Source organism: Sphaerodactylus townsendi, linkage group LG01 (assembly GCF_021028975.2).
Source record: "Sphaerodactylus townsendi isolate TG3544 linkage group LG01, MPM_Stown_v2.3, whole genome shotgun sequence".
NCBI lineage: Eukaryota > Metazoa > Chordata > Lepidosauria > Squamata > Sphaerodactylidae > Sphaerodactylus > Sphaerodactylus townsendi.
This window is the reverse complement of record NC_059425.1, coordinates 96,190,685-96,203,492: the sequence shown is the minus strand read 5'-3', so window position 1 is coordinate 96,203,492 and position 12,808 is coordinate 96,190,685. Positions and strand designations below refer to the sequence as shown.

General features: G+C 40.3%; 1 protein-coding gene across 1 annotated transcript in view; it reads left to right on the top strand.

Annotated features, from left to right (window-relative positions):
• The window catches only part of ARID1B (AT-rich interaction domain 1B), a 464,069-nt gene that overhangs the window by 402,942 nt on the left and 48,319 nt on the right, over positions 1-12,808 (top strand).

Below are 12,808 nucleotides of genomic sequence, written 5' to 3'. Positions count from 1 at the left end.
TCCTCTGTGGCAACAGAGACACTGTTAAATGAATATTAACAGATTCTAGGAAATTATCCTTTTTATTGCACTTCTCGTATACTTCTCCCCTTCCAGGACAACCTGTGAAACCTGCTTTGTGTCTCTGCTTACCACACTAATAGCAGCAATAGGTATGCTGTAGTTGCAAAGGAGATGAGCTGGCATTTTCCTTGAGGATGTGTTGTTTACAGTTCTGTTCTGTACAGGTTGAACATTTAATGGCTCAGGGATTTCTGGTCAGTGATTTAGCACAGTGGAGAGCATTTTCATTCTTCAAACAATGTGTATGGTTTTTGACAAAGTCAATTCCTTTGTCATACAAAGTCTTTAATGCATTTCATAACTGTCTTCATGCCTGACTGTTCCCTGATCATGTCATTTGTAACATTAGCAAATTCACAAGTTGTACTTAGCTCGTGCAATGCAGCTATGTATTCATTGGAGACTTCATGTGGAAATTACAAGATTGGATAGATCTTGTAATGTTCTGATGTGGCATTTCATAGTGGGTTGGAATAGTCATCTAGAGCACAGATGTATATGATGATACATAGCAGAGTCTTGTGGCAATTAAGTGACTGATGGAAGATGCCTGAACTAGGCAATATAGAAGCAGTGCCTTTTTCCTTTCTAGAATGAGGTCAGTTTTATCTGAAGCCAGCATAAAAATCTATAGCAACCTAAACCAAGTATTTCTAAAACAATCAGAATAACCTGAGACCCAAAATGTTGTGCATTTGGACACATTCACCAAAGATTAAAGAAGTCCACATTTACTAAAGAACATTTCCATAATTTGTACCTCTTTGTTTTAAAGATATTGCTTCAACTACAGAGTCTCTAATGGGACAAATTTCTAAACACCAATAGCAAAACAAACTACAGCTATAAAAGATAACAGAGCTGCTGTCATTAATGTCATAGAACAATTTTAGACGATTACACTCTCTTGCACCTGCACAAAAGCACAGACATAATGATGTTTCTCCTGCTCTCTTCAACCTGTTAAAATATTGGTTGCCTAACCTAACTTTGGCTTTGTGTAGTTCATTTTCTGCTGGCGGAAAACATTATTGTTTACCTGCTTTTTTACTCTCTAGACAATAATTTGCTGATCAAGTGAAGGAACTTAGGGTCACATTAATTTTACTGTTAAAAATAACATAACACATTTTTAATGGATTAAAACAACATGACCATAGCCTTTTATTAACATATTGATTTAAGGCAAACAAAAGCATGGGGGTCTGATCTGTGTATTGGGCAGCCTAAGGGCTCTCCCCCAACACCCACCATTTCCTCAAGCCCCCTGCTGAAGAAAACCAGAACAAAACAGGAGCAACGAAGGGAAAGACCAGTCAGGCGGTCACCACTGCCTGGAGAGTCCCCTGCTGCTAGAGGCGCAAGCCATAGTAGCCCACGTCTGGGCACCCAACCCATTGGCTTGCTCCGCCCCAAACCTCTTATGGAGGTCCCATCAAAGTGGGTGGCTCACCAGCTCACCCACACCAAAAGATCAGTCCCCCATGCGCAACTTGCCGTCGGCTATGACAGAATCAACACAACACATTATACCAAACAAAAGAGGGAGGGGAAGGTGGGCAAAAGTCCGGTGCTGAAGACTGGCCAGGAGGACACTTTGCCCAGCCATATAAAGGCTAGGACAGCATCCGTTCCCTAGCTGACATCAGGGGTCGCCCTGAAATCAGCATGACCCTGCGCGTCACTGACGCACCTGCCTAAAGAAAGGCAGTGATCTTGCGGGCTGCTGCTAGTCCCGCGAGATCCAAAATGGGGAGGGAGAGCAGAGAACGTTTGGCTGCCCCTTCCCCGCTCAGCAATGGCGGCCGCTGTGAATCTACTTTAAGAGAAGCATTCCTACTTGTCTTATTTTTAATGGTTTTGTTGTATGTTTTCAGAAATGATGAGGTTAAAAAATGGTAATCAGAGAGAGGGTTTTTATAAATATAAAATAAAATTACCTTTCCTAGTGTTAGTCAGTAAGCCATTTGTTTGCCTCAGCAGTACACTTTTAGTCCATATGAAAACGGAAAAATCTATTGAACAGACTATTAGATAATAGCTCCCTTTCCCCACCAACGCTGTCCCAGGTAATACTGTGTTTGGGTTATGTAGTTATATGTTTTGTCTGCCTGGCTGAAATAAAATTACTTTTGAGCATTGAAACTGTGCTATAAATTCTGACTTGCTATTTAGAAGCAGTAATTTTTTGCCCCTTTTCATCTGGCCCCCAGAGCTACAAAAATAACCAACAGCAAACAGATGGCAGAGTGCCCTGCCTAAGAAGATTTATGTATTGCAAAGGAATAACCAGTTTAAAGGAAGATTCACAGAGGGGGTTTTTTTGTTCAGATAATTCAGCCATTTGTTATTTCATACAGTGGAAATTTGTTCAGTACAAGGCCATTTATCCCAGCAGCCTTTTTGTGTGAGGTAGTCATAGTATTTTTATTGTGTTATACTTTCCAAAATATTGGATTTGTAAATAATTTACCTATTTATCGGGTCCTTCTATCTTCTCTTCCTTATGAGGAAACAGTTTGTGCATCTTTGAGGTTTTGTCTTCCATATTTCTTAGTTGTGAGTTTACCCTCTAGAAAGTTAATATCAGGAAGTAGCAGCATTAGAAGCAGTAATAACAACAGTGTATTTGTTTTCAAGCTTTGGCCACAACAAAGAGTCAACAGACTAAAGTAACAGCCTTAAGCAATAAAACAGTCCAGTAATCATAAATAAGAACTTCAGATAATCTACTATAAGGCAGTAACTTTTAAGTAATAATTCAGTAATAATGCTGAAATCCAAATTACAACTCACTAGATGACAAGCAAAGTAATTGTGCTGATGCTTCACGGCACCCAAGGCAAAGGCTGATACATTTCTAGATACCTCTTTATTTCATTTGCCAACAGAAATTCTATTTTCTATACGACTGACCAGCCTCCACAGTCTTTTTGAACCTGGTAAAGAAATCTGTTGTGTTTACAGAAAATCCTATCATGATGACTGTCTTCCAATGTTCCCCCTCCACAAATGCAATTGTGTAAGTTTAAAAGGTACATTGCAATAGGAATTATCCCAAATTGGAGACGTTTGCCAAAATGTCAGTAAAATCAGGACTATTCAAAACTACATTTAGGCTGTTAAAATGTCATGATGTCATGATGAAATGTGATCATCACTATAGCAGGGTGCTAAATTGGCTCTTGAATTGAGAAATATCACGTTGTACAAAGTATACAAGAGGGTTTTCCAGGTTGTATGGCCATGTTCCAGTAGCATTTTCTCCTGACGTTTCACCTGCATCTGTGGCTGGCATCTTCAGAGGATCTGATGGTAATCATGAAAACAGAACAATAAAGAAAAATCAGACAACTTTTGGATCAACATACAAAAAACTGAAACAGGACCCTATCAACAACATCACCAGAAAAAACAACACTTTGAAAAAATCAGCAATCTAAAATTAAACCCCAATGACAAACTGATCAGTTTTGATGTGGTCTCCCTTTTCACCAAGGTCCCCATAGCAGACACCATCGCACTCATTAACCAGAATTCCCCTAAGGACATCACAGCCCTGTTTCAACATTGCCTCACTACAAGCTACTTCCAGTGAGATAATGAATTCTATGAACGGAGAGATGGGGTAGCCTTGGGTAGCCCTGTAATAGCAAATTTTTACATGGAAAACTTTTAAAAACAAGCCCTGGAAACAGCACCAAAAAGCCCACCATATGGTTTCGTTTTGTGCATGACATGTTCACAATTTGGAGCCACGGAGAAGAAGAACTAAACAAGTTTTTGGACCATATTAACAATATCCACAAAAACATCCAATTTACTATGGAAAAAGGAAATGAGGGGGAACTACCATTTCTAGATGTCTCAGTGATCTGCAAACCTAACTAGCAATTGGACCACACAGTCTACAGCAGTGTTTCCCAACCTTTTCTTCATATCTCATGGTACCCCTGCCGCCGCCCTCCACCTTCCCCTCCCATTGCCCCTGCTTGCCACACACCCCACCTTCCCCTCCCAGGGTGAAGGGAAGCACTGGGGGGGTGGCTGCCGACCTTGTGGCAGGCCCTGCCCCATGGGCCAGCTCCATGTCCTTGCTGGCACTGGTGGGAGACACCACAAAAATAAGGGGCGGTAGTAGTGTTGCCGCAGTACCCCTGGGACACGCTCACGGCACCCCAGGATACCACGGAACCCTGGTTGAGAATGGCTGGTCTACAGAAAACTTACCGTGTTTCCACGAATATAAGACAGTGTCTTATATTAATTTTTGCTCCCAAAGATGCGCTATGTCTTATTTTCAGGGGATGTCTTATTTTTCTGTGTTCTGTTTGTCAGGCATGCTTCCAAACAAAAACTTTGCTATGTCTTACTTTCGGGGGATGCCTTATATTTCGCACTTCAGCAAAACCTCTACTATGTCTTATTTTTCGGGGATGTCTTATATTAGGGGAAACAGGGTATACACACTGATAGATAACTATATAAAAACTCCAGTCATCACCCAGGACAAAAAAGGAGCACAATAAAAACTCTGGTAGATCGTACAAAAAGAATCTGTGAACCCCATCTTCTTCAAGACAAACGGAATCACCTAAACTGGGTTCTGCGGCTAATGGTTACTCTACTACAGACATCAGAAGAGCTGCAAGACCAAGAATTAATCACAGTAATGAAGATTAAATAGCCACCCAGAGGGAAGGTGTTCTTACTATACATCAAGGGAATCACTGATTGAATAGGGAAACTGATGAAGAAACATAACCTCCAAACAATCTTCAGACCCACCAAGAAAATTCAACAAATGCCACGTTCAGCAAAGAATAAGAGGGATCCTCTAACTTCTGCAGGAGTCTACCAGCTGTGCAGCTGTGCAGCTGTGCAGCTGTGGACAAGTCTACATAGGGACCACGAAACACAGCACTCAGACACGAATCAAAGAACATGAAAGGCATTGCAGACTAATTCAGCCGGAAAAATCAGCAATAGCAGAACACACGATAAGCCAAGCTGAACATAGAATGGTATTTGAAAACACAAATTTTGGACCACTCTGACAGCCACTATGTCAGACTACACAGAGAAGCCATTGAAATCCACAAGCACATGGACAATTTCAACAGAAAGGAAGAAACTATGAAAATGAACAAAATGTGGCCACCAGTACTTAAAAACACTAGAATCAAGACAATGGTTAGTGAACACCACCCAGCCACAGGATGTCTCTCTGCAGGAAGCAATTAAATGGATTAAAATGCCAGGCAACTGCTGTGCAGATGGCTTCACTATTTGGATTACGCAACTTCAGTGTTACATACATATCTAAAATGGGTGGATTCCACTCAACACATGCAAATTACATTTGCAAACTGCACCCTTAACCAATGCAAATGGTTATTTCTCCCATCCTGGACATTCCACAGGTAGATATACTCCACTTGCTTTATTACCATCAGATCCTCTGAAGAAGCCAGCCACAGATGCAAGCGAAATGTCAGGAGAAAATGCTACTGGAACACGGCCATACAGCCCGGAAAACCCACAACCCCCTAGCGATTCTGGCTGTGAAAGCCTTTGACAATATGTTATATGTGAAGAGTTGTTTAAATTCTGATTTAGCAACCAGCAAATGTATATGCTCAAAATAGTTTGTGGGGAAACTGTGATATAACTTTTAGTTATGTTTTTGTATTTTAGGAATAGAATATGAGCAATTTTGTGATATCAAGTTTTACCCTGGCAGCATTTAACAATCTGTTGACAGGGGGGCTTTCCCCACTTACCATTTGTGGCGCGCTACTCCCAGTGCGCTCCCGGCACGAGTGATTTATCCTGCGGGGTTGCATTTCCCACAGTTGCATTTCCCGCAGAGCGCGGGGCAGTCAGAAGGTGCCGTTCCTTCAGCGCCAAAAATGATCTTTGCCAGCAGCTGAAGAGAGGGCGAGGAGAAGCCCGGCAAGCGTCGAGGGCAGCTGCATGGTTGCCGCCCTATACAGAGTGGGGGGGCGCCGCTGGACCCCCCCGCTGGGCCATACTTTCCCTGTAAGTAGCGCGCAGCAAATGGTAAGTGGGGAAAGCCCCATTAACAAAGTCTTGCAGCTTCTGGCATGCGGTTTACTTTAATGCTAGAATTTTAATCTGCGTAAGTAGTTTCATATATATCATGATGTGAACTGAAGGAGTTAATGGCAGAACAGAATGGCAGTTAATGGGTAGAACCCAAGCATATACAACAAGTTATACTTTATAGTAAAGTAATATATTTTACTTTATAGTAAAATATAAATTAGATGCTCTAAGCTTGTACTATGATAGGGTTATTAGATCTGATGTCTTAATCTTTGTGACAATATTAACACTATCCAAATGTAGGTGTTTGATATGTTACAACATATGAGAGAAAAATTATGTACAAAGAGGACTTGCTGTCTGAATTTTGTTTGTACCTAGGGAATGATAATGGTGCTAAGGCTTTCAGCCATGTGTGTGGAGACCACAGATAGATTTCCTTACCATGTGGCACAACATATAATACAGTCTGTTTTCAGCAAGATTGAATTTTATATGTAAAAAAAAGAGCTCAACCATTCAGTTTCCCTGAAAGTACTGCCCTATGAGCTAGAAGCCTCATCCCCATATTGAGTAGCTTATTCAGTAGAAAGAGCTCTAGACTTATTGATGTATTCTCTTTATTACTAACAGACTAGAATTGAATTCTGTTCCTGAAATCAGGTTCAGGGTTCAGCTCTGTTGAGGCCTAGCTCATGTTAACTCTATTTTAAAGCAGCTGCTTAAAGAAATTAGCTTCTGGCCCTCAGACTAGAGAAAGGCTGCTGTATTAAGATAAAGGTTGCCATCCCAAGATGAGCATATTCAAAATCAGTGCACATAGTAAGGCCCAGCATCGATTTCCAACACAGGTGGAATGTTTGTTTTTAAAAATGCTAATCTTCTCGCTCTAGTCATAAATAAGTTCCTGTTGGGTTCTAACAAATGTACTTGTTAACTAGCCCGTAGTTTATAGTGAAACCAAGCTGTTCCCACACATGCATTTTTTGGAATCATGACCCAAAATGAAATAGACTTGTAGCCTATAACTATGTCTGTACACTCTTGAAGAGCAGAGACAAAATTGCCAGGGTTTTCAAAACAAATCACGTGGCCCCAGATTGCATCTCTGGAGCCGAAAAAGGTTGAACAAAAGATGACTATTGTTGACCCACTAATAGGATTTATTTGGTGTCACAGATACTAAACTTCTTTCACTTGAATAATCTCTATTCTATTAAGAAAACACGGAAGTTGAAGAAAATGACTTTTAGATACTATAGAAGAACACCCCCACCCCACCCCCACCCCCCAAAAGCAGTCTCTTGGATAGTGACAAATTGTTAAGGCTTCCATGAGCAGTTATCTAGAGTCAGCATGAATATGAATATGATAACTGTTTCTTCAGTTATTGTGCCAGAAAAAAAATATGGTAAGCAGTAGGGGAATTTCTTTTTAAAGACATGAAGGACATATAAAGATTTTACACAATGCAGTGCAGGATTTTTAGTTGCTCGCCCTATTGGGGATTAATTCCATTTTAAAGTGAAAATGGTAACACAGTATAATATTGCTAAGCGTATGGGCACATACCAGTAATGCAGTTAGGTTTTTCTAATTTAATTTTTATTATAGCTGCAAAAAGGTATTATTTTTAAAAGCTGGGTTGACATCAAATGCTCCTTGGTCTTGCAATTTTGCTGCTACTTACCTTCCTCAACAGCTGTGTTTTAAAATTGTAGACATAGGCCCTGATTCTGACTGCGTATGTACAGTGGTTCTTAGCCATTCAGTGGGAGAGGCAGTCTGGGCAAACAAAGAATTATGCATGTAAATAGTGACTGTTTTCAAAACTATGAATGAGGAGGGAGTCCAATGCAGTTATTAAGTCCATGTGTTTTAAAGAGATTATTGGATCAGGCAGCAATGCACCAGTGTAAGCTAACATGTAAAGCTGATTCATATTTTCTGAATGTATCCTTTTCAGATCTCCTGTCCATTACCCTGTAGAAATGCTTAAAAGAAAGAACTGGCATCTGCTTGGTTTAGTTTGGTTTGATTTGGTTTGCATGGTCTGAACAGTTATAATTATTTTCTTTTTATATATGTAATACTGGACTTAGATAAATCAGAGATCCAACTCAGTATATGTTTATATGAAGATCTGGGGTAAGTATTTGGTTGCTTAGCCATAGCTTACAAGGTTGCTGTGATGCCATGCTCATTGACGAAGGAGCTACAAATATAAAAAATGAATATTGGTTAAACTTTCCAGATTGTGACTAGAAGGTTTCTTTCCTCACTGTCGATAATTATTACTATGGCAAAAGAGTATGGAGTGTGCGTGAGTGTGTGTGTGCATACATGCTTGCCTTAATTTACAATAGTTAGGGGCAGTAGTACTTCTTGGCAAGGGCAGTCAAAATAATGCCCATTGGGCTAGAAAAAAATAAAGGGATGCCAGCTGAAAATCACGTGAGAGTGTTCAATGTGACAGAGTGGAGCAAAGAATGGAGAAAAGCTGGAGAAAAGAATGGAGAAGTTCATTTCAATAACCCATGTAGAAAATTCCATGATACTTTCCTGTCTACCACAGTCCAGCTGTGGTAGTGAACAGGTCATGCTATCATGATGCAGATGGAGATATGCATGAGAAGTCATATTAGCAATACACACAGAAGGCCTGTAACACCTGCTGTTGTTGGATAAGGGCAAGGGGGGGGGGGGGAGAACACATTTCAAAGGATCACTATTCTTTCTCACTGTGGACCATAACCTAGTTACTTAACTTTCCCCCAAAATGTTCAATTCCACCCTTATTTTACTGCAAAATTCTTGCGCAAGGAGTTAAAGAAGCCTATTGAATAATATTCCACTCACCCAAAATGCTCCACTTCAGTCTGTGGTAGGTTCATGCAAACCTGGTACAAGTGAATTGGCAAATTGTTCATACTAGCAACAGAGCAATCTCATTTGGATATGAAATATGCACCAGCCGCCAAATGCCCTCCTGATTCAGCCCCAGAGACCATTCATGGAACATATAAATTAGTTCAGGGTTGGAATTCAGGTGGCCTTGTGCATTCAGGGCTGCCTTTAGTTGCTTACCTGTGGGTACACATCAATTCATAGACTAAAATGTCTTGCTGATCCCAGTAACCTTTTCTTACTCATTACATTATCTGGAAAATGACATTCTTCCCATTCTTGATGTATTTAAGACTCTTAAGTGGTATTTTTTTAAAACTATGTAATAATTCTGCATGATGACTTTTAAGGCTTGATTAGGCTGCAAATGCACCATAACATAAAAGCGAGCTTATAGAAACCTCTGGCAGTTAAAGGATGAGTATTGAGTATATAGTTAACTATCAACTCATACGGCACACAGCTGGGTAGATTTTTGGCAGAGCCATTCTCCCAACCTGCAGTGAAGTGATGCAAAAGATATTAGCAAATTAGCACCATGACGCTTGCCAACGTATTCGCCAGAGTCTTGCTCACTCTCTCAATGCTGTAATTAAAACTAATTATTTTCAAAAACATAGTAATACATGAATATGTGCAGTAATCATTTTGTAGTGGGCAATCTGTGAGGTGTTTTCTAAACTCCCCCTTCCCCTTTGGCTTGTTCTCTTACATGCTGGCTGCTGAGAAGAGAGCTGATTCATGGTTGTGCAGATAAGAAAAGCAGCTCCACAACAATCAGGCTTCTGTTTTGTAATTCTGTAATATCTGTCACATTTTGCATTCACTTTTATGTATCCCTGCCTTTGTTTTGCATAGTTAAGAAATGTGCTGTTTCAGTTAGACAGTCTGTATGTCTTTCAGTAGAGGTACAGTTCCTTTTGCCCACCAAATAATGCAGCTGTGTTAAGACTTGTCATGTTTTGGTTTCAGGGTGGAGGAAGGTGAAGTGTAACTTGTAGTGAGTCTGTAGTTCCACATCAAAAATAAAGTTCTCTGTTATTTATTTAGGGCAGTGTTTTTAACCATCTGTAAACCACATCTCATTCCCGAGGTGGTCCAGAATACAATTTAATAGCATAAAATCTGAACAATTCTAAACAATAAGACATGAGACAAAAAGCTGCCTTCCCTCAGCAGCAGCAATATATAATATACTCCATCATAGTCTAGCAACTTCATCAGACAGTCTTTAGTCTGGGAGGCCATTAGGTATGTGCTATACAGTGTGTATGTAGTACCATCATTGTACATGGTGCATTACAGAGTTTCATAATAAATTTTTAAAAGTTCCTGCTTTAGCTTGAAAACTGAAATAAAGAGGAAGGGTGGCAGTCCTGGGGATGGGATAGAGCAGGATAGGAAGGGAAGAATGTGAGCTGTTTACACATAAAGTTGGTTACAGTTGAATACAAGGAATAAGGAGTAAAGTCAAAAGGGAACTCCATATTTAGAAGGTAGCAAGAGTAAATGTGCACATTTTAAATCAAGAGGCCTTCAGGCAGCTTAAGGTGGTAAATTGCTGGAACAAACAATTATGGGCAGGCATATAATGAATAGCAATGACTGAAAGATAGCGTGAAGCAAGACTGAATAGAGCTTTAAAGGTAAATATGAGAATCTCATGCTGGATGTAAAAAAATCATTGCAGGGATTTGAGGTGGGTTGTTTCAAGCATGAGTAATGGGAGAAGTGAATGACAGGGGGACTGATGTAGGAAAACCAAGCATATGACAGAGACAGCCAAAAAGAAGTTTGTGGTAGTACTTAAACCAGATCTTCAAGAATTGTAACATGACCCAAGGCCTTTGATAAGTGATAAGTAATTTAAACATTAAATTAAAAATTATGCGATGAAAACTGCATTTTGGAATTTGCAGCAAAAATCTCTTACTGTTTATATGTGTATATGGCTAGTATAAATAGCAAACACATTGAATATTTTATAGTACTTGTTTTTGCCTTTATTGTGAACTGGGAAATCAAGAAAAGTGGAGCATTGATTCTGTAATATAGTTCTCACACTTTCAAAACACTAAAAAAATTTGAGCATTTTCTTTGGCACGCATTTATAAAGTGTTATAGAAGTGTTACCTTGACCGAGAATTATCTATTCAGCTGTGTTACCAACTGACTGTTTTAGGAAAGAAAAGAGTTGAATGCTCACGTCAACTACAGAGCAGCTCTGCAGAATAATTTTCAAGGGAAAGAGTGTTATAGCAGCAATTGAGTATGTTGCAGGCTTGGGATTTGATCATTTAAGAGGTCCAGATAAATATTATGAATATTTTACAGTATAACAATGATGATTTCATTGTACTTCAGATAACAGAGCATGAGGTCAAATTCAGATACCTAATTTATTAGTTGGAATAACTGGTATGAGAATCATTCACACACGCCTCTGCCAACTAATAAAGTAATATCTGATTTATTGGCCCATGGATATGTCCTGTAATGGATATGTGTCTGCAAGAGTTCAGTTCAGATCACAAAGTCAGATCTGTGTGTGCCAGCAAAAGGGACATGAACAGGGAGAGTCCAGTTTCACTTCGGGGATCCCCTGCCCACAGTCTCTCTTTCCTCCTGTTTCTCTGACAGCCATTAGGAGACTTTTTAAAATGTGTGATGTCACTTTTGGGAAATTTTAATGTGGTAGAGTTATCAGCAATTCCTAGAGAAGTGTGATGTCACTTAGGGGTTCTCTATGAAAGTGATGTCATGCTGTCACGAGTGGCTGCTCCCCATGCCCTCCCATTTCCCACTGGTTGCCAGACCAGACATATGAACCCTATTAAAAAAAATATTTAAGGATAGAGGTTAAAGAAATAGAATAGAAGTAGCATCTATAGCTTTTAAAAAACAAAATGCCCACCCCCCCAAAGATGCTGCTGAGTAACCAAAACAGTAAGATACACTGAAACCTTTGTTTCTGTCAGTAAAAGATAGGGGAAGGGGAAGTGGGGTGCTGTTTTGACCTCTATGGTAGAATCAGGGCCAGACCTTACTGCTTGGTACTATATGAATTCGATGACACACCCAGGTCTGACTCCTTGCTGCTGTTCAACAGCAGCCACCTCACAATACCCAGTGTGGTGTAATGGTTAGGTTAGGTTCTGGAAGATCCAGGTTCAAATCTTCACTCTGCTATGGAATCCTGCTGGGTGACCCTGAGATAGTCACGCACTTCTAGCCTGACTTAACTCACAGTGTTATGAAGCTGAATTGGAAGAGAATGGTGTAAGCTGCTTTCAGTGTCCATTGTGGGATATAAATATAGTAAATAAATGTAGCTGGATGGTGGGGGACAGATAAAATGTAGATTGTTCAGTGGATGGTGAGGAGAGAAGGAAGCAGGGAATCATGAGGGTACAGGGTTACCAGAAGGATGGAAAGATACAGGGAAAAATGTGTGGAGAAGGGGTTACAGGGAGATACAGAAGATACAGGGAAAATTGCACCAGCAAGTTTTTGTGAGTTTTCATGTGTAGCTGGCCCCAACACTATTCATTGTTGCCAGACTTTCCCCAGGAAGAGGCTGTCAGAAGTAGTGAAGGAAGGAAAACTGAATTTGGGGGGGGGGGGGGGGTAAAGGTAGGTTGGCTGATGGGTGGGAAAGAGAAGGATGCTTGAAAAGGGAGAGGCTGTGGAGGCTTTTGGGAGGGGGAGGAAATAGTGGGGTGGGGTCATAGCATTCCATCTGACAAACATAAACAATTTGGGTTTATGT